General features: G+C 44.4%; 1 protein-coding gene across 4 annotated transcripts in view; it reads right to left on the bottom strand.

Annotated features, from left to right (window-relative positions):
* Positions 1-9,980, bottom strand: part of FAM110B (family with sequence similarity 110 member B) — a 134,859-nt gene extending 124,879 nt beyond the window's left edge. For all 4 annotated transcript variants that reach the window (XM_061172008.1, XM_061172009.1, XM_061172007.1 and 1 more), the window contains exon 1: positions 9,708-9,980. The gene's annotated coding sequence lies outside the window, so the exon portion shown is untranslated. The remainder of the gene's footprint in view (positions 1-9,707) is intronic.
* Positions 9,981-19,254: the final 9,274 nt, after the last annotated feature.

The raw sequence follows: 19,254 nt of genomic DNA, 5'->3' as shown, positions 1-19,254 counted from the left end.
AATTAAAGTTTTAGTTATAGGCAACTGATCAGTTATTTACCTCTTAAAGCTCAATGTCACTGAAAAAAATAAGCATAAATGCATCAACTATTTCAACTAGAAGATGGCAGAGCCATCACGCAAATACAAAGAATATAGGTAAAGTGCTGAAAAGCGTGATGGAACGTACTAAACACTGTATAAGGGTCTGACTTGATAATGGTATCGTTATCATTATGACTGATTACACAGGCTAAGGCAGGGAAAAATCAGAGGTATGAATAATCCTATAAAAAACCAATACTGCACTCAATTCCTTCCTATATTCACTAGGTTATGCAATAATAAATAGTATCTACCATCAAATCTAATAACTACCTTCTGTTGAAACCAGAAAAATGTATGTTTTCAAGTTTCTTTTCAATTTTTTTTTTAATTGGAGTACAGCTGCTTTAAAATGGTGTGTTAGTTTCTGCTGTACAATGAAGTGAATCAGCTCTACGTGTACATACGTCCCCTCCCACCTCGGACCTCCTTCCCCCCCAGCCTCCCACCCCCATCCTACCAATCGAGCTCATCACAGAGCACCAAGCTTTGAGACATTTCCCTAACAGGTTGAAATCTTAAGACCAAATAAGAGTGAGGGGAACTCTCTTAACAAAAGGCACCTATCTTTCATTCAGAAAAAAAAAAAAAAAAAAAGGGAGGCAGTTCCCTGGTGGCCTAGTGGTTAGGATTCCAGGCTTTCACTGCTGTGGCCTGGGTTCAGTCCCTGGTTGGGGACCTGAGATCTCGCAAGCCGCGGCCCAAAACAAACGAACTGTTAAATCAGACATAATTATACAAGGTAACTGCTTTAAACTTGAACGTAAATTGTGTCGGGGATCAACCATAAGGTGGAGACTCAGGCCTCCATGCTCATGGCTGTGAAGGTCATCTCCATGGGTGTGGGCTACACCAGGACCACACAGAGTAGGGAGAAGAAGGGGTGTCAGTGACACGACTGTGTTTTCCTCGCGCAGGCGACACTCATGCGGAGAAATACACACAGTGCCTCCATCCCTGATGAACTCACTGTCTCACTAAAGGAACCAGGAACCAAGAACACATCAGAAGATACAGCGATCAACTGAATGAGTGCAGGAAGTGCTGGCCGGCAAGGCACAGGTGCAACGTTGCAGGTCCTGCTGGGAGAGCCTTCACGGAGGCGGGTCCCTGGCCTTGGCACTCCAGGGGGCAGTTCACTGAAACAGGCTTGGGAAACAGTAGTTCTACAAAATGTTTTCGCAACGGCCCATCTAGTTCCTGAAATGCTTTGATTATACTGCCCGCGTGTCGGGGTCAATTTTACGCATCAACGGGACTGGGATTCGAGGTGCCCAGGCATTTGGTTAAACGTGGTTCTGGGTGTGTCTGTGAGGACGTTTCTGGATGCGATTAACATTCAAATTGGTGCCCTGAGTAAAGCAGGTGGCCCTCCCCGGTGTGGGCGGCCTCGTCTCATCTGTGGAGGGCCTGAACCCAACAAGAGGTGGGAGAGGGAGAGGGAGATCTCTCTGCCCGGCTGAGCTGAGACCCGGGTCTCCACCCGCCCTCACACCGGAGCTGAGCCCTCGTCTCTCTGGGGTCTCCCGCCTGCAGACGACAGATCCTGGGACTTCTCAGCCTCCAAAACCGCACGAGCCAATCAACTCCTTATAATAAACTTCCTTGAGATCAAGACCGAGATCCTTTTGTTTCTGTTTCTCTGGAGAACCCTGACCAACACCAGGTATATGTGAATAATAAACACTATCTGGTAAAATGAAAAATCCAAATTAAAATGAAGATCCTCAGGTATTTCCGACACAAAGCGTGTAAGGATGTTTGATAACATCTTGGCGCGCTGAATTAAAAGGCTTTGGGATGCAGTCTCTTTATCATTAACTGAACTCACCTAAACACTTTTGGGGAAAGATCCAAAGAAAGGACAGAGCTTTTCAACACCTGAATGCTTCATGCTGAAATTACTCTGGAAGAAGCATGTGGAAATAGCAATGGGGGATTAAGAACCAAAGCGGTTCGGTCTTGCGCCAGTGGATTCTGAAAGGAAAAATACCTGTGGGAGAAACCCGATAAGCACATCAGGCCACATGAGCTGGAACCCTTCAATGCTGGAGCGAGGGCAGCGCGGCTTCTAACTGGGGGATCGTGGCCCGTGGGAAGCTCACATTGAACACAGGGCTTAGAGCTGGAGAAGTGACGTTCTCATATACATACACACACACACCCCCCAACTATGTGACATGTGTGGGACTCCCATCGCTTACGTGGAAAGTTCTCTTAAAACCAAATTCCAGACTCTACAGATAAACCGCAAATCTCCTCTAGCACGACCTAACAGAATACTCCAACTTCCCACAGAATACAGATTTATATGACTCTATAATACTCTCCCCCTATAAGAACTGTAAATATAAATTCACTAACAAGGATTAGAAAATAAATCTCCGTTAAATTAAATAACTAAGTTACTAGACAGCCAGTCTATCCCCTTAAAAGACGGTGGCCACGTTGACCAAAAACTGTAAGAAGGTTTGTAGTTACACACCCGAGTCCTGTTGTAAGTTAAAACAAAGCTTACAGAAGCTGTGAAGAGCACCCAGGACTTGTCAAATTCCAAACCAACACAATGATTTCTCTTCTTCCTTCACGGTCACTGAACAAGAACAAAATTTACTGGGAAGAAAAACATCTGATTCTTAAAAATCACAACATTCCAATCAGTGATCATTTGAATGAGCACCGGCCAGGGATAGATTAAAAGGATTTGAAAAATCCCCAACTCAAGTTAAGTGTACAGGGAAACTCCCAATTCACCTTGTTCTAACGATGCAGTCAAAACACAGAAGTGCTGTCAGGATTCACTGGTATTTCCCGACACCACTGAGTTTCCCGTTTCACCTGTCCGTTTCTGACCCCCTAGTGGAAACGGTGGCCCCCTGGTAGCCAGGGATCAGAAGATGATAGTTTGCACGTGTGCAAATACACAGGCTCACACCTCTAGGATGGAGGAGTGTCTGTACAAGGACTTGAAAATACGTCTTTACGTTTCATTCACTAAACTTCATCCAAAGACTACAGTCAACAAGCAAGTACTGGGAAGGATTAAAGCCTGGAGAAGAACATATAAATATTCTTATTTCTAAAATGGGTATGATTTCCTTTTGAAAAATACAAAATCAGTGCATCAACAAACGTCATTATAATGGGACACAGCATCATTAGTGACAAGATATGACTTGGAAACGGGTGGGAATAACCCATGGTCCAGAGCGCTGACTAGGCAGGTCCACCAGGCTGCCAGCTCTGGCCCTGATTTCAGTGCCCGCTTCCGGGGGGAGGGGTGAGGCAGAGCAGCGTGACAAGCATGGTCCCTTTCACAGCAGGTGCACTTCCCCACCATGTCTCCTCTTGTGGTTTATAGAAGGAGGTGGGTGCCTCTAAGCTGGCATCTCAGGTATTAGGCAAGCCCCCGCTGACATTTATGGAAGACGAAGCAGGTGACACCCTCTGAAGTGCCGGGGTAAAGCCATAAGCATGCCCCACTACACCGAGAAACCCACGTTTCCAGATACCAATTCTCCCTCTCCTCTGACCCCCGTCCCCAAAATGCTCTCTCAAGGCCGGCTTGGAGCCTGCCCACTGGACCCCGGGTTTATACACCTGGGCTGGAAGGCCCATCATCTCAGCACAAAAAAAGAGTCAGAGAAGAACCCTGCCTGAGAGCAGGCCTTTCTGCTGTGCCTTTGGCTCCCGTGGGAAGGACCCCAGAGTCAGCAGTGTCACCTGCACAGTCGTTGGTAACTAAGCCCCGTCCCAGGCCCTGCGGATACAGCTGCCGACACGACAGGGACCCTCTCAACCAGGAGAAATGTACTAATAACAACGTCTAAACAAAGTACACAATTTCCCTTAGGAATGAGGGCTGTGAATAAAATAACATAGGACTGGGGGACACAGAGCGGCTGGAGGAGGGGCAACCTTAGCTTCAGCAGTCAGGGTGAGTCTCTGAAAAAGTGCCTTTCACTCTGTATCCCGTGTGATAAGAATATACAAGACGGATGGAGGGACGGATGACATCCATCAGACAGTAACACCCAACCGCAACCAACCTCCACGGAGTGCCCGGCACTTTGCAAGCATCATCCTTCTAAAACCTCACAACGATCCCATGAAGTAGGTCCTGCAGTTTTCCCCATTTTACAGATCAGGATACTGAGGTTGCAGAAGCCTGGGTAACCTGTTCAACCTACAGAGCCGATCTTTGCACCCAGACAGGCTCAACTAGAAATGCGCCCCCTCCCAGCCCCTTGGGCACTGACTTACCTATTTGCTGGGACAACAAAGTGTTTGGCCTGGAATCCCCGCAGCGGTGCTCAAGCCATCACCCTGCCCCGCCCCCAATGGGGTAACAGACAAAGCTCAGAACTCCCAAGGGATCTGCCACCCATTCTGAATGTGCTCACGGTGTCTGTGACTCCCCTTGAACCTGACAAATCCGGGCTGTCCCAGTCTCCTTAATCTCTGACACCATCAGCCTGCAGTGCACCTGGAAACAACGGCATCTGCAAATACCTTCTCATGTGGTTTGTAAGAATCAGTAAGACCACTTGCACAGGATGCAGGTTACCACTGCAGCTTCCAATCCAGAGGTGGGCTACAAGGAAGGCCCTGCTGACCTGGTTCTTCTGCCGCTGTCTCCTGTTCCTCACAAAGGCCACAGGGCCTTTGCACAGGCTGTCTGTCCTCTCTGCCCAGAGGCCTTCCAGAGGTTGTCTCTTTTTTTCACATATGTCTCAGCTCAAACATCCTCCATGAGGCCCTCCCAGACCACCCAGCCCAGATGAGAACGCCACCCTCACTCTTGACTGCAATCATTACTGCTTCAAGTTAGCTTTTCATTTGCTTGTTTACTTTATCATCTATTTTGCCCCACTTGACACTAGGATGCCTTAGAGAGGCAGGGACCTTGTCTTTCCTGGGCACTGCTTATCCCTAGCACCTGGCACACAATCAATCTATAAATATCTATTTAACATAACAATCATCGGGACTTCCCTGGTGACACAGTGGTTAAGAGTCCGCCTGCCAATGCAGGGAACACGGGTTCGAGCCCTGGTCCGGGAAGATCCCACATGTCGCGGAGCAACTAAACCCATGCGCCACAACTACTGAGCCTGTGCTCTAGAGCCCATGAGCCACAACTACTGAGGCCCACGGGCCTAGAGCCCGTGCTCTGCGGGAGAGGTCACCGCAATGAGAAGCCTGTGCACCACAACGAACAGCAGACCCGGCTCGCCGCAGCTAGAGTAAGCCCACACGCAGCAGCGAAGACCCAACGCGGCCAAAAAATACTAAATAAAGAAAAAATATATAACAATTAAGAAAAAATATACAGGGCTTCCCTGGTGGCGCAGTGGTTGAGAGTCTGCCTGCCAATGCAGGGGACACGGGTTCGAGCCCTGGTCTGGGAAGATCCCACATGCCGCGGAGCAACTAGGCCCGTGAGCCACAACCACTGAGCCTGCGCGCCTGGAGCCTGTGCTCCGCAACAAGAGAGGCCGCGACAGTGAGAGGCCCACGCACCGCGATGAAGAGTGGCCCCCGCTCGCCGCAACTAGAGAAAGCCCTCGCACAGAAACGAAGACCCAACATAGCAATCAATCAATCAATCAATAAATAAATCTTTAAAAAATATACGTATATAACAATCATAATAGAAGAAATTACTAAATCACATTATTTCACATAATTACTTCCTTTTCATCACAGTCAATGGGACAGTTTTGTCAATGGGACAAAAAACTTGGTGTCAAGAATGACCATTTTGAAGGATATCAGTGATTCTTCCTGAAAAAGACAAAAAGATGCAACTAACTTCTCAAGGGGTCCTGAGGGGTAAAATGCTTTGCGTTACAACATAACTACTCCAAAATTTCCCATATGCTTCCAAATTGTACTTTGAAAAGCTTTATCCGGAACTGGACAACTTCAAAACCCAGCGATCTTGCTCTGATGTATAAAATACAGCACAGAATCCTTATAATTCTTCTAGAAACCTGTCTGCCGAATGACGTATGGTTTCCTTGGGCTGAACTTCTCCCTAAAGTGTTTACAATTTTAAAAATCCCATCTTTAGCGCCAGGTCCACTTTAGAATTGTTTAATCGTACTGGAAAAAGGAAGCAATTTGTTTCACCTACTAACATTTCCTTAAAAAAATTTTTTTTTAATTTTTTAAAAAACAAGACTGCTGTCTTCAAATGCTGTGTTCTTATGTGATTCTCCTTGTGAGACTCAAACCACAAAAAGTTAAAAATGTGAAAATCACATGCAGGCCCTTCTCACAAGTAGGAGGGAACCAAACAGGTCAGAATAGGAGTGAATATGCATGACTTAAGTTCATTAATGTTGTATTACAAAAGATCATCCAGAAACAAACCCTGGTTTAAAAACAGGATGCAAATGTATTCTGCAATACATTTCCTTGCCAGTAACTAATTACCTGCAATTAATTATTTGGACCATGACATCCATGAACAATGAAAAACTAAATTTCTTAACTACTATTCTCCAAAATCTTCCATGCAAATCACCTCGTAACTTATCCTGACAAAGTTCAGAATCAATGCTACATTTAGCTTCTTCGATGAACATTTTTGGGCATAATTTGTGTTCTCCTCTGAACAATTCTCAAGCATTACTTTTGTGTGTTTCTATAATGCTTTCAGTACCAAACAAGATCACCATTACAACATGAAATCAGCTTTGCTTCTTTTGAGCTCCGTGACTCAGCCGAGTCACCTGCCTCACCTGCAGCAAGGAGATAAGAGCAAGGACCCCGCGCTGGAGGAGTTAAGGGAACACACCGTCATCTGTCTGGGACTGGACCGGTCCCCGCGCCGGCCGCAGAGATAACTCCCGTCACAATCCACAAAACCCTTGTTCCGAGCGCACCTCTCTCCTTGGTGCTGTACTAAGTAGAATGAATATATGTTTTCGTGATGAGTCATGGCTTTGCAGAGCTCCAGAGCCTTCAGCCTGAATTGCAATTCTCACTGCATCATACTGGGAGGCAGAATGGTGGTAAAAACCAGAATAAATGAGAATTCACCCTAGGAAGTTGTTGTCTTAAAGTCAAGAAGCAAGTAGGTTTCTTATCATTTGTTTCTCTCTCCTAGAAGTTAAACACTGAAAAAGAAAAAAAAAAGAAGCCCAGGATTGTTGGAGATCCCCAACGCTCAGAACAGTCAATCTTACTCTGTTATGGGAAAATAAGAGTAAAGGGTACAGTCGACTAAATAATATTTTGACAATGTTTCTCTTAACACCTGAAATACCCTGGTTTTCAGAGAGAAAAATCTGGCCAATATTCTTTAAAAGTTGAAAAGACAAAGGACAAACTTTTTAAAAAGTTTATTCCTAAGAAGATTGTTAGGAAGTGTCAGTGCAGACAGAGTATATTTTGGGGAGAGGGCAAGCAATGAAATTGCTAAAGGAATCCCTGCAGTTTTCCTTGAGCACACTGTCTACCCACCAGCATCATCCACAACGCCATCTACTGCCCAACTGTCCGCACAGCAGCCCTGGCTCTGCAGGGCCCCCAAGAATTAATGCCAAGCCTCGGCTTAGTTAACTGTTTAGGAATGAAAAAGATGTCACTTCAAAGTTAAAAGCGGGGGCGACCTCAGAATGAAGGTAAACTCCTGACAATCTTTTCAAATATCTAGACAACAAACATAATCTTTTGGTTACTAACACACAACAACTAAGTAGTTTTAATTTTTCTTGGCTAGTTACACTATAAACTCTGCTCTGCAGATTTTAAAGCACGGGTAAGATTTATATGTTCTGGTTGATGCATGTGTATACAGTACATATATTTATCTTTTATTACCTTTTGACATGGTAGGAGTTACCTAACCGCTGTTGCTAGCAGCAACGCGGAATGGAAAGTATGATTTTCAACCTATAGAACAAGGGGATTCGGGGAGCGGTTCAGAGCCCAGGTTTCTCCTAATGTCTAGGCTTTTCTTTAGACAGGTAGGCCCTTCAGGATAATGATGTCTCGTGAAACGTACCGGCATACGACCCGGTGCAGGACTGTGTTCTCGTCCTCACAAAGCTGCTATACTTCATACGTAAGAATACACAGAACAGCTTGTCCGTCATAAGCAAAACAACAACCCAACCTCAATTCTGATCTAAAATTAAACTGCAGACTTAAAACAGACCATGATTTAAAAGATCTGGGACTTAAAAAACCAAAACAACCATTTTCCAAAGAGAAAAAAGCACATGAACCGATAATACAAATTAAAACTAAAACCAGCTGGCACCTAGCACCGTGTTCCGTAGGGCACTATTCCAAGCTCTTTACAGATTATCAGGTTGTCAAAATACCATCTATAGTAATACCATAGATTAAGTACCATAGGGTAAGTCAAGGGAATGTTAACCCAAGGAAGAAGTCTGGCTTACCATTAACTCACCCTTATGCTAAAAAAAACTATGCTTACTAAATAGCTCATTGGAACGACCAGGGGTGGTGATGTCACAAAACAAGTACAAGTTAATACAGGTATTTTCCATGGAATGACTCTAAGTGTAAATTGGGGGGAAAAGGCTAAATAAATATCTTCACCGCCAACAGGGGAAATGAAGAAAATGGAAGTCATTTACAGTCATTTACTATTTATACTGCAAAAATGCTTAGTCTACTATCATATTCCCCTTCTCAGAATCACACCCGTGTGTAGTCCTCACCACGCCAGCCATGCAGTGTTGTCACAGATGTGAGCCAGATTTTGCACAGGACGTGGCCGGGAGGAAAAGCGCAAAGTTAGCTTGCACCTCCTGCGGGAAATAAAGCCTGCTTGTTTTTGTGGCTCAATACATCTGAATACCAACTCTAAAGGGTTAAAAAGCCGGGCACCTGGTGCTTGCTTTCCACTCTCCAGAGTGATTTAAGCTTACAGCGAAGTTCTCTCCGCTTCCCTGCCCGGCCTGCACCCTGCACGGAGGGAGAGCTGTCACCACCGTCTACACCCTGCCGCACGGGTTCTCACCACCAGCGGGGCCCCCGGGCTGGGCAACGGGCTCGGCGGCTTCCCCCAACCTGCAAGCGCTGGGCGGCCGAGTTCCGAGCTCCGCGGCGTGACGGGGCACGAGTGCGCCAGGGGTCACTTCACTCCATTTCAAATCTGTACGTTTTCAAATAAAGTCGAGACAACGGAGACCACGGATGGAGCTGGAGGGGGCCACCAAAAACAAACTTTCGGAGCCTCCGAATCTGCATTTCTTGCAGGAACTACCAGCCCGCGACGGGGAGAGCCCGATGCTCCCAAAGCACTCAGCCCCCGAGACGAGAGGCCCTGCGAGGAGCCCTGGCCGAGGGGGGTCCCCGTCCCTCGCCGCCCCCCGCCCCGCGCACCCCGCCTGCCCGGCCCCCGCCCCGGCCTCCGCCCGGCCTCCCGCCGACCCTGGGCGCGCGGCGAGCTCGCTGCCCGGAACGCCGGCCGGCGTCGGTCCGGGCCATGCGGCCCCCGGGCCCGGCTGGACCGAGCCCCAGGCCGGGCCGGAGCGGCAGAGACGGACCCGGCGGCTCCGCGGCCGCGCGCGGCTTCCGCATTGTCCGCGATCGGGGCGCGGCGCGGCCCCCCGACCCGGCCCCCGGCCCAGCCTTACCTCGGCCGCTCTCCCCGGCCGCGGGCGGTGCGGCCCGAGCCGGGCTCCGGGCTCCGGGGGCTGCGGAGACAAGGAGTCGGGGCCCGCGAGGGACGGGGGCCGGGCCGCCGGGGCCGCGGGAGGGCGGAGCGCGGACGGGGCCGGCCGAGGAGGCCTGGGGCGCGGGGCGGCGGAGGGCCCGGCTGGCGGCGGCGGCCGCGGCGGCTCGGTCTGCGCCGAGTGGGAGGGCTCGGGCAGCCTTCGCCAGGGCGCGAGGGAGGGAACTTGGAGCGAATCGCCGCGGCCCCGAGCGCGTGGCTCCGCCGAGTGGGCACGCCCCCGAGCGCCCCGCCCAGGCCCCGCCCTCCCATGGCCCCGCCCCCTCCCCCACTCCCGCCCCGCCTCCAAACCCCCCGCGCTCGACCCCCGCTCCCTCCCCGGTGGAGGACCGCCGGACCTCCACCGCCAGGAAACCCCAGACCCGGAGCGTGTTTTGTGAGCGTGATGACCCGACAGTCAGCCCATCCAGATCCCGGTGCCTGACAACATTCTCTGTTGACTAACTTTCATATACACAGACGGACCGCCTTAGTATTTGTAGACTAAACTTCTGAAGGCACTTTTAAGACTCCAAAAAAGATTTGAAGAAGACAGTAGAGAATGTAGAAAAAAAATCTCCGAGCACAAGGTACTGGCCCTAGAGAATGGGCCAGCTGATGTTTCAAAATCAAGTAAGCGTTTTGGGGTGCATCCTTATTCATTTCATATTGCATGGTTTGGTAATGCTTTTTCTTTAGATTTGCTTAATAACTTGATTGGGGTTTTGAGGGGTTTACTGTTTTAGGAAGATTAAACCCATTCCAGTTGAGTGTTTGCTACTGGGAATTCTAAAAGGCAAAATCTATATTTATCAAAACGGTTGATTTTGAATGCGACACGAATTCACAACATGATTACTTCTCTAAAATACGTAGCAAAAATGTATTTTGTAACTTTAGTACATTTGAAATACAGTTGCATTCATCCCATTTTCTCAGAAAGATCATCTATATTTGAATTGTATGACTCTTATTTCACTCTAGTTCAGAAATTATCAAATAAATAAAACTCAGGCTCCCATAATAAATTTTTGGCCATTTACAAGAGAACCATTTTAAGAAAGTGACATGATACTGGGTTTTCAATGGAACTTTCCTTTGGGATGCTAATGCATTCCATGTGATCACAGATTATGTTGTGGTCTCCGTTAACTCCAAAAGTCCTGTAACAGTAAAATGAAGTTATTTTTCATCATTCCCATAGCAAATGAACCAACTTCTCTCACTCCAAAGTAATCTATTAAAAAAAAATAATAATAACTTCTTTGCCCCAACAAGTTCCTTCTGGGAATTGCTGCTGTTGTGTGTGACACCCTCCCCCTGCCATTTCAGGGGCTCATGAACCAGAGTGCATCTCATAGCCCCCCTCCAAGGGGAGGGGGCTGGCGCATGTTCAAAGGCGGGGAGGTCCTTTTTCTGAACTGATATGGCAGCTTCGGAGACCATGCCATGTAAGCCTACAGCAGCTGGAGGTAGCCTATTAGAGAAGAAAGCCAAACCAGAAGAAAGCCACCTGCGCCACGGAAACAGGCAGAGTCCTGATGACATTAACAAGCCCCTCCAGGCAGCCATCTCTGAAACCAGTCAAAACTCCTGGACGTCTGAGGAAATGCACCAATAAATTGTCTTTTTAGCTTATTCTATTTTGAGCTAGGTTGCTTTTCAAAATACTCACTTACAAAGCCGTGGAAGTTCCCATATGACCCATGCTCTGAAAATCAGGAATGTAACCAATGAGTTGTAGCTTCCTTGTCACTTAAATTGCTTCTTCATAATAAAGTAGATACCAAGAAGTCCACTTACCAGGAAGCCCTACCTTGTGGCAGGACTAAGGGTCTCATTTCGGGAATTACTGTTGCCCAGGGTAGATTTCATATTTTCACATTGTCCTTCCCAAAACCAAAAATTAATAAAAGATGTGGTTAGAAAATGAGAGAGAAGAGAAAAACACATCGAAACTAGAATATCCCAGTAAATGTTTTTGTCTTATCAATTATTCCAGTAAAAGGTGCTTTCATAATCCTGAATATTTGCTGGTATAAGACCTTTCTTCTTTTCTGGACTCACAATTGTAGGGTCAGCTACAGACTTTTGGGGACTGGTGAGATTGGTTTGTTGTGCTGGAATTTTACTGTTGAGGAGAAGTAGGCCATTGGCTTATGCTTGGAATTCTTTTGTCTCACAGAGACTTTTGTCTCTAAAAGTATGTAAAAATATTTGACTAGTCCCCTAATGAGCATTCACACACTAATCAGTGTGTTGCTTAACCATTACTCACAGGTCACCGTGAACACTAGGAGGGTTGGTGGCAAGGGAGTGGGCTGGATGCACCCAAAGGCATTGCTTTGAGCCTTTGATTCCAAGAGTTTTTTCTTATGGGAACTCTGATCTCAATTCAGAGTTTTCATCAGCCTTTCTTCACATGGATATATACCCAGTTGTGTGGACAACTAGTGAAATTTCATGTATAAAAGCCCATGAGCCGAATAATAATATATCATAAACAGATCTGAGTCCCAGAAAAGAACAGTACACGGAGGTGAACCATCTCCAGAAACATGACAGGGCAGCCTTGGAGGAAAAGTAAAGAAAAAGTAGTTCTGGAATCCTAGCCCAGCTCTGAATGACACATCCAAATGACTGGCTATGATTCTCCAGTGAAAATGTCTATCAAATATCCAGAGTCTGCCCGCATCCCTGTGCCGGATCCAAGTAATGTCTATGCCATTTCCTTACCCAAGAGTGATAAGAGCAATCTCCCTGTTCACCTGGGCTCCAACAACCTCATCTGTCTGTCCAGAACCCACCCCGGGACCATGGCATACACCCCTGGCTTTCAAACCCTGAAACAGAATCACCTGAGTGCTCCTGAATTCCAGGTCTCCAGGTTGGGGGGAGGAGGGACAGACATGTATTTTTTAAAAAATTCCCCTAAGAGATTGTGATGATCAGCCAGGGTGAAAGTAAATAAGGTCTGCGAATACCTGCTCTTAATTCCACAGGAAGAGACTTGAGAAACCCTCAGGTCAGGCTCCACTGATTTAGGATTGTATGTAAAATTAAAGTTGTTGATTGAACGAGCTCAATTTATCTTTTCCGCTGAACAGCCTTTAGTTCCTCCAAGGTTATAGAAAAAACAGAGAGGAATGCTCCTTAGGAGGAGGAGGATTTGCTAGAAGCAATCACGCTGAAATAGGACAGCTCACAGCAAGGCGGAGATAAGAGAATCTCTAAGTAGAAAAGCATGGCCAGTTGCTTCGGGAAGAGGTGACTCCGCCAGAGACAGTCGCCCGGGGTATCTCTTATTGCATATTTCACGGTTTATTACCTGTTCATGCTAATGACCAGAGGAGTCAGAACAGTTGAGTTATGTTCATGAATACAGACTCACATCATTTAATACCAGTAATAGCTCTCATTTATTGAATACTTGGTCTGTGCTAGGCTGTATACCTGCCTCATTTTCAGCCATCACAATGGCCCTAAACATAAATATTTTGACCCCGTTTTATAAAGAAGAAATTCAGGCCCAGGGAACGTGAGTGACACATCCAAGGTCATAGAGTTAGTAATTAGGGGATTTAAAGGCTGGTCCACATGGTGCCAAAGCCTGTGTATCTTTTACTCTAAACCAAATTTGCCTGTGACTCATATAAATCATCTACCCAATAAGACAGTCCCTGACCATGTGAGCTATTTAAATTTAAATAACTTAAAATTAGATTGGATGAAGACTTCAGTTTCTCAGGCACACTAGCCCCTTTTCAAGTGCCACTAGCCACACATTGGAGGCGCAGATAAAAAACATTATCCCAGAAAGCCCTGTTAGACAGCACTGACACTTCACATGTTTGTCTATTTCATCAATGAAGGCAGTGTTCTCTGTGATTGGAGTTTTCAAGTAAATTATTACAACTTTATGTTAACTGTTTGGATGGAATTTTTTCTAAAATATGTCATACATTTATGTGCCTGTGTCTATTTGGGCTGCTGTAACACAAATACCATAGACTGGGTTACTTATGAACCACAGAAATTTATTTTCTCACAGTTCTGGAGGCCAGGAAGTCCAAGATAAAGGCACCAGCAGATCTGGTGTCTGTTGAGAGCCCAGCTTCTCCTTGTGCCCTCAAATGCCCTCAGGGAGCTCTCTGGGGTCTCCTTTATGAGGGCACTAATCCCATTCCTGAGGGTCCCACCCTCATGACCTAATCACCTCGAAAGGCCTCAGCTACAAATATCATCACTTTGGGGGGGACAAGATTTCAATGAATGAATTTGGGGGTGCACAAACACTGCAGCTTGCCTTAATCAGCAGAGCATACTGAACGAAATGTCTCTTTGAAGGATTCAGGGCAAGGCACCCACCTCAGTGGACCCAAATGGCCAACCCCCGGCCCATGCTTCTCTGTCTGCTGGCCCCTCTGTTTTCCACCTTTACTCCTTGTTTTTCTCAGACTGTCTACTTGCTTTTGGCCACATTCTGGTGCTCGCTGATGTTCCGCCCTCAGCCTGCTTCTACTTTTATCCGTGCACGCTTCCCATGGGTTTTTTCCCAATTCCGTATCTCCAACTACCACCAGTTTGCCAGTGACTGCAGAATTTTCATCTCTAACTCCCACCCCAGTTTCGGATCTTCAGAACAGTTTCTTTTTCTAGCCCTTTACCAGACTGGTGCTACTCAGAGTGCTGTCTCTGGACCACAGCAGTGGTCTGTGAATTGTTGATACTGCTCTAGGACAAGATGGGTTTAGACGGTGGAAGCCTGTGTTTAGACACTTTTCTAGCAATCTGACACTGCTGGGACATGATTTATCGTATTCTATAGTATATATGTAAATAACAGACCGCCATGGATTGGAAATTTAAAACAAACAGACAAACAAACACTGTACTTGACTCCACATGGTTGTCTCCTGGGCCCCTACTGCTCTTTACCTACACTTGTCAATACTGACGTTATTATTATCCCCCGAGCATGAGTCAGGATCCAGGCAGGAAACAGGGAAGTGAATACAGGGAACCACTTACAAAAATGCTGGAGAAGCTGAAAAGACAAACAAGAGAAGGTGAGCCAACCTAGATTTTAGCAGGAGCAGGAAACTCTCCCATAAAGAGAGCAGATAAAGGAGAAGGTGGTATCATTGGGCCCTGGGATTTGGAGCTGATGAACTGATCAGTTTCCAGGAATAACAAGGATTGCCCCCAGGAGCTGAGACCGTACAGGGCATGCAGATGCTCTCTGTTTAACTGAACTGAATTGAATTTCCTATTCTGTTATTGACACTGAACACATATAAAAATTTCCTGGGGAACTCTTGATTGCTAAATATTGCATATAACAAGTTAGTGATGCAGAAGTTTTGAAGCTGTTCAGGTCCTTTCCAGCTCTAAAACTGATCTAGGCTTCAGCACTGAGATGCTGTGTCTGCTTCTATGAAATAAATACATGCACTCTTATTTTCATTTGGCTCGGAACTTTCACTTACTTCAAGATTTTCAACTATTTCAAAAGGATTAAATTGTCAGAATTTGCTTGCATAGTACATGGAATATTAGGTTTATTATGTGCCCTCTGCATTCTCATAGACAGGGTGAAATAATGTACTAAGGATAGTTAAACTATGTGTGACAAGGTGAACTTAGAATGTTCACCTACTTCATAGAAATATCATCCATCTATTTTGTGCAGAACTCAACAATTCTCATTTTCCCCGGAATCAAAAATCAGAGGTGACACAAATAGCTGGAATCTCTAATTTCATTCCAACCTCTTCCTAATCAAATATTAAACCAGTTCATTAGTAGCCAGAAAAATGAACTAATTTGGATTTTTCTCCTCTTTCTACCATTATATCGTAGAGCAGCTAACGAGCAAAATAGATAATAAGCAGATAGATATTATCTATAATATAGATATAGATTATCTATATTATATTATCTATTTATATATCTATATTATCTATATTATCTATTATATATCTATTATATTATATATCTAGATATATAATATAATAGATATAATAGATATAATATAATAGATATAATATAATAGATATATATATCTATATTATCTATTATATGTATCTATATATATGTATAGATATATGTATAGATATATGTATCTATATATATATCTATATTATCTATTATATATCTATTATATTATATATCTAGATATATAATATAATAGATATAATATAATAGATAATATATATCTATATTATCTATTATATTATATCTATTATAGATATTATCTATAATATAGATATAGATTATCTATATTATATTATCTATTTATATATCTATATTATCTATATTATCTATTATCTATAGATTATCTATAGATTATCTATAGATTATCTATAGATTATCTATAGATAATTATCTATAGATAATAGACAAGTAAGGGAATATGAGGTCTCTGAGCCACAGATGGTAATGATGCTTAATCACCAGTTTCTTCTCTTTAAAACACGTGTGAGTAGGTACACAGACTTCTGAGTCTTAGGGTTCAATGTGTATCTTTTTCCTGAACTCTTTTTAAAATGGATGTTCTGGTTTCTCAATGTTTGATAAAGATATATTCAGAATTTCATGTAGGCATTCTATTGTTCAGTCACCTGGTACTAATCGTAAGGATGAGCAATGCTATAACTGACATTTGTAGAAATCACCTGCAAATTATCGGGAAATTTTAACAAAATGTCAGAATGCTTTGGGGAAGGATGTGCATTTTAGCTAATCCACCCACTCATTCTTCCCTCACTCATCTGTCATGGAATCTCTCATTGTCAGTGTTTTCACTTGTGCATCTAATCATTCACATCTTACCTGCCCTTAGTACAATAGCTTCCCTGTTCATTGTGTAATCACACAACCAGTCAGATGGATTCTTTGTTACCTCTTCTATGACTATTTTCCTTTCCCGAAATTGGTAAAAATCGATCTTTTGAGCAGCCACTCAATGATTCCAACTTGTTTTATTTACTCACAAATTCCACATACCCTTAATTTTCTGCTAGTTTCACCACCAGCAGCCAAGACTTCTAAGTAGATATCCTTTTGGAATATCAACATTTGCAAATTGCCAGCCAGTTTGTCGCAGGAGAGGGATGAGGTAGAGGAATGGAGGAAGGGCGGTTGGGAGAAAACAAAATGGGTTGACGGAGGGAGTGTCTACTCCCCAGCTCACCATTCCACCCAATCGGAAAAGCTCTGTCCAAACTCAGCTGGAGAACTAAATCAGAGTCTGTTTTGAAATCTTTTGGGAAAACAAATCAGCGTAGATCGCCATTTTGGTGCTTCTGATAGAAATATGGAAACACACACAATCAGCATCGGCTACAAAAATGTCCATGTGTAATTATGGCGTTTTATCAATTTGCACTGGTCTTCCTCTGACAGCCTGTACTTCCTATTGTTTGTTAGCTGAGAGTTTTATGCAAAGTGGTAGGTAGAAAATTTAAATACCAGCACAGTTTTCTCATAATCGTAAAGAAGAATAATTCCTTATGAATTTTGGATTGGCTGGGTTCGCAAACTTGTAGTGAACATCTTACTCATGCTGTTCTTAGAAGGTCTTTCTAAGTTACATTGGATTCGATTGCATAGCGGAACTCAGATCTCACTACACACTAATAAGTTGTCCAACTCAACTGATGGTATTCAAGTGTCTCCTCCTTAACCTCTCCAGACTGTGAGCTACATGAAAACAGGGGATGGAGCTGACCCCCCTCGTGCAATTTCTCACACTACTTAGCAAAAGCAGAGGCAACTGACAGAATTTCATCAGACACTCACTGGGGTAAATAGGTGCTCCAATAGTGGCATAATTATGATGTCACTTTATACTCAACAACGTCCAGTCCCCAGGAACTGGTACAAAGTGTGGACACTGCAGCATTTCTTGCACAGTCCTGAGCACAGGAAGTGTTGTCATCCTGGAGAAGGGCCAAGGCTGAGTGCAGCTACGAGAGCCAGCCGGCACCTTTCCCAGCTGGCGACACCCATCAGAATCCAGGAGAGAATGAGAATAGGGCATTCCAGGAAGATCTAACTCTTCCTTGGATCTGAAAAGATCCATAAAATCACACATTTAAGAATATGAATTGCAAAATATCCTTGTTAATATTATACGTAAATATTATATTTGAGAAAATAGAATTGTGATGCCAGTTCTCATACCAAACAAGATACGAGACTCACCCGGGCAGGGTTATGGGGGTGATGGAGGGTCTGCAGGAGAACGGGCTTTTCAGAATGTTGGCAACCTGCAGGCAGGGATATCCTCTGGGCATGCCTGCCTGTCACCTGACTCTGCTTTCTGCCTCTAGGAGCATATGGCTGTGCTAATATTTTCTGTCCTTTCCCCCCAATTTTATTGAGGTATAATTGACATATTGTATAAATTTAAGGTGTACAGCATAATGATAGGGTACATGTATATATTGTGAAGTGATCACCACACTAGGTTTAGCCAACAGGTTTAGTCCAGACTTTACAGCATCCATCTCTATACCCTCTGGTTTCTGCAGGGCTGCCACACAAAACCACACAGCTTCCATTGCCCAACTCCACAGGCCACACTCCAGACAGCGCCCTACGAAGGAAATGCACACACCAACTCTGGTGCTAGAAAATGTTATTTTGTAAATTTTTCTGTCTTTCCCCCCCACAGACTCTGATTTCCGCTCTGGCACAACAGACCCAATGCTGTAACTATAAATGTACTATAAATCATTTTGCAAAGTGTTTTGTGACTTACAGTGACATTAGGCAATAACTGTATTATTCATAAGCTTCCAATGTTCTACGTGTACACTACCATCTATCTGCCTATCTCTATATATGTACACATACTAATAATTTCACTAAGAAAGTCTTTGCTGTTCTTAATGAGAGAATCTTTTAAACAAGGACAAAACTACTTAAATGTTGGAGGTTATTGTATTTTAAAGGACATTTTCATAAACCATTGCATGAGGAATAGGTTGGTATGTACAGGTTGTGATCTTCTGCCCTGTCCCACCAGAATAAAGCGATTACATAATTTACGGAGATGCAACTCATCAATAATTGTGTTCTGTCATAACAAGAGGTTTTACAATGATCACTCACTAAATTGTAGAACATCCATTGTGCATATGGTGTAGAAGGGCTGCGAGGAGTCATAGCAAATTATAAGATGGGATTTCTATCCATAAATAATTTTCAGTTTCTTTAAGTAACATAATACACCCATGAAAAAAACTGAGCAGACGAAAAAGGTCTAATAAATATAATGCAGGATCAGTTTCAAATAAGTGCAAACAGATGCTTTATAGAGAAATCAGATGGAGGAAGATTATAAAAGTTTCTTTAAGGAAGTGAAGTTTTAATAGGACTTCATGTAATGAGAGGGTTAAAAAGAGGAGGGTAGTGTTTTTCTTATAGAGAAATTGCAATTATAAATTGAATAAGGCATAAAT

The sequence above is a fragment of the Eubalaena glacialis genome, chromosome 17 (assembly GCF_028564815.1).
Source record: "Eubalaena glacialis isolate mEubGla1 chromosome 17, mEubGla1.1.hap2.+ XY, whole genome shotgun sequence".
NCBI classification, from domain to species: domain Eukaryota; kingdom Metazoa; phylum Chordata; class Mammalia; order Artiodactyla; family Balaenidae; genus Eubalaena; species Eubalaena glacialis.
Note: the sequence above shows the minus strand (reverse complement) of the source record. Positions and strands in the feature narration are given on the sequence as shown.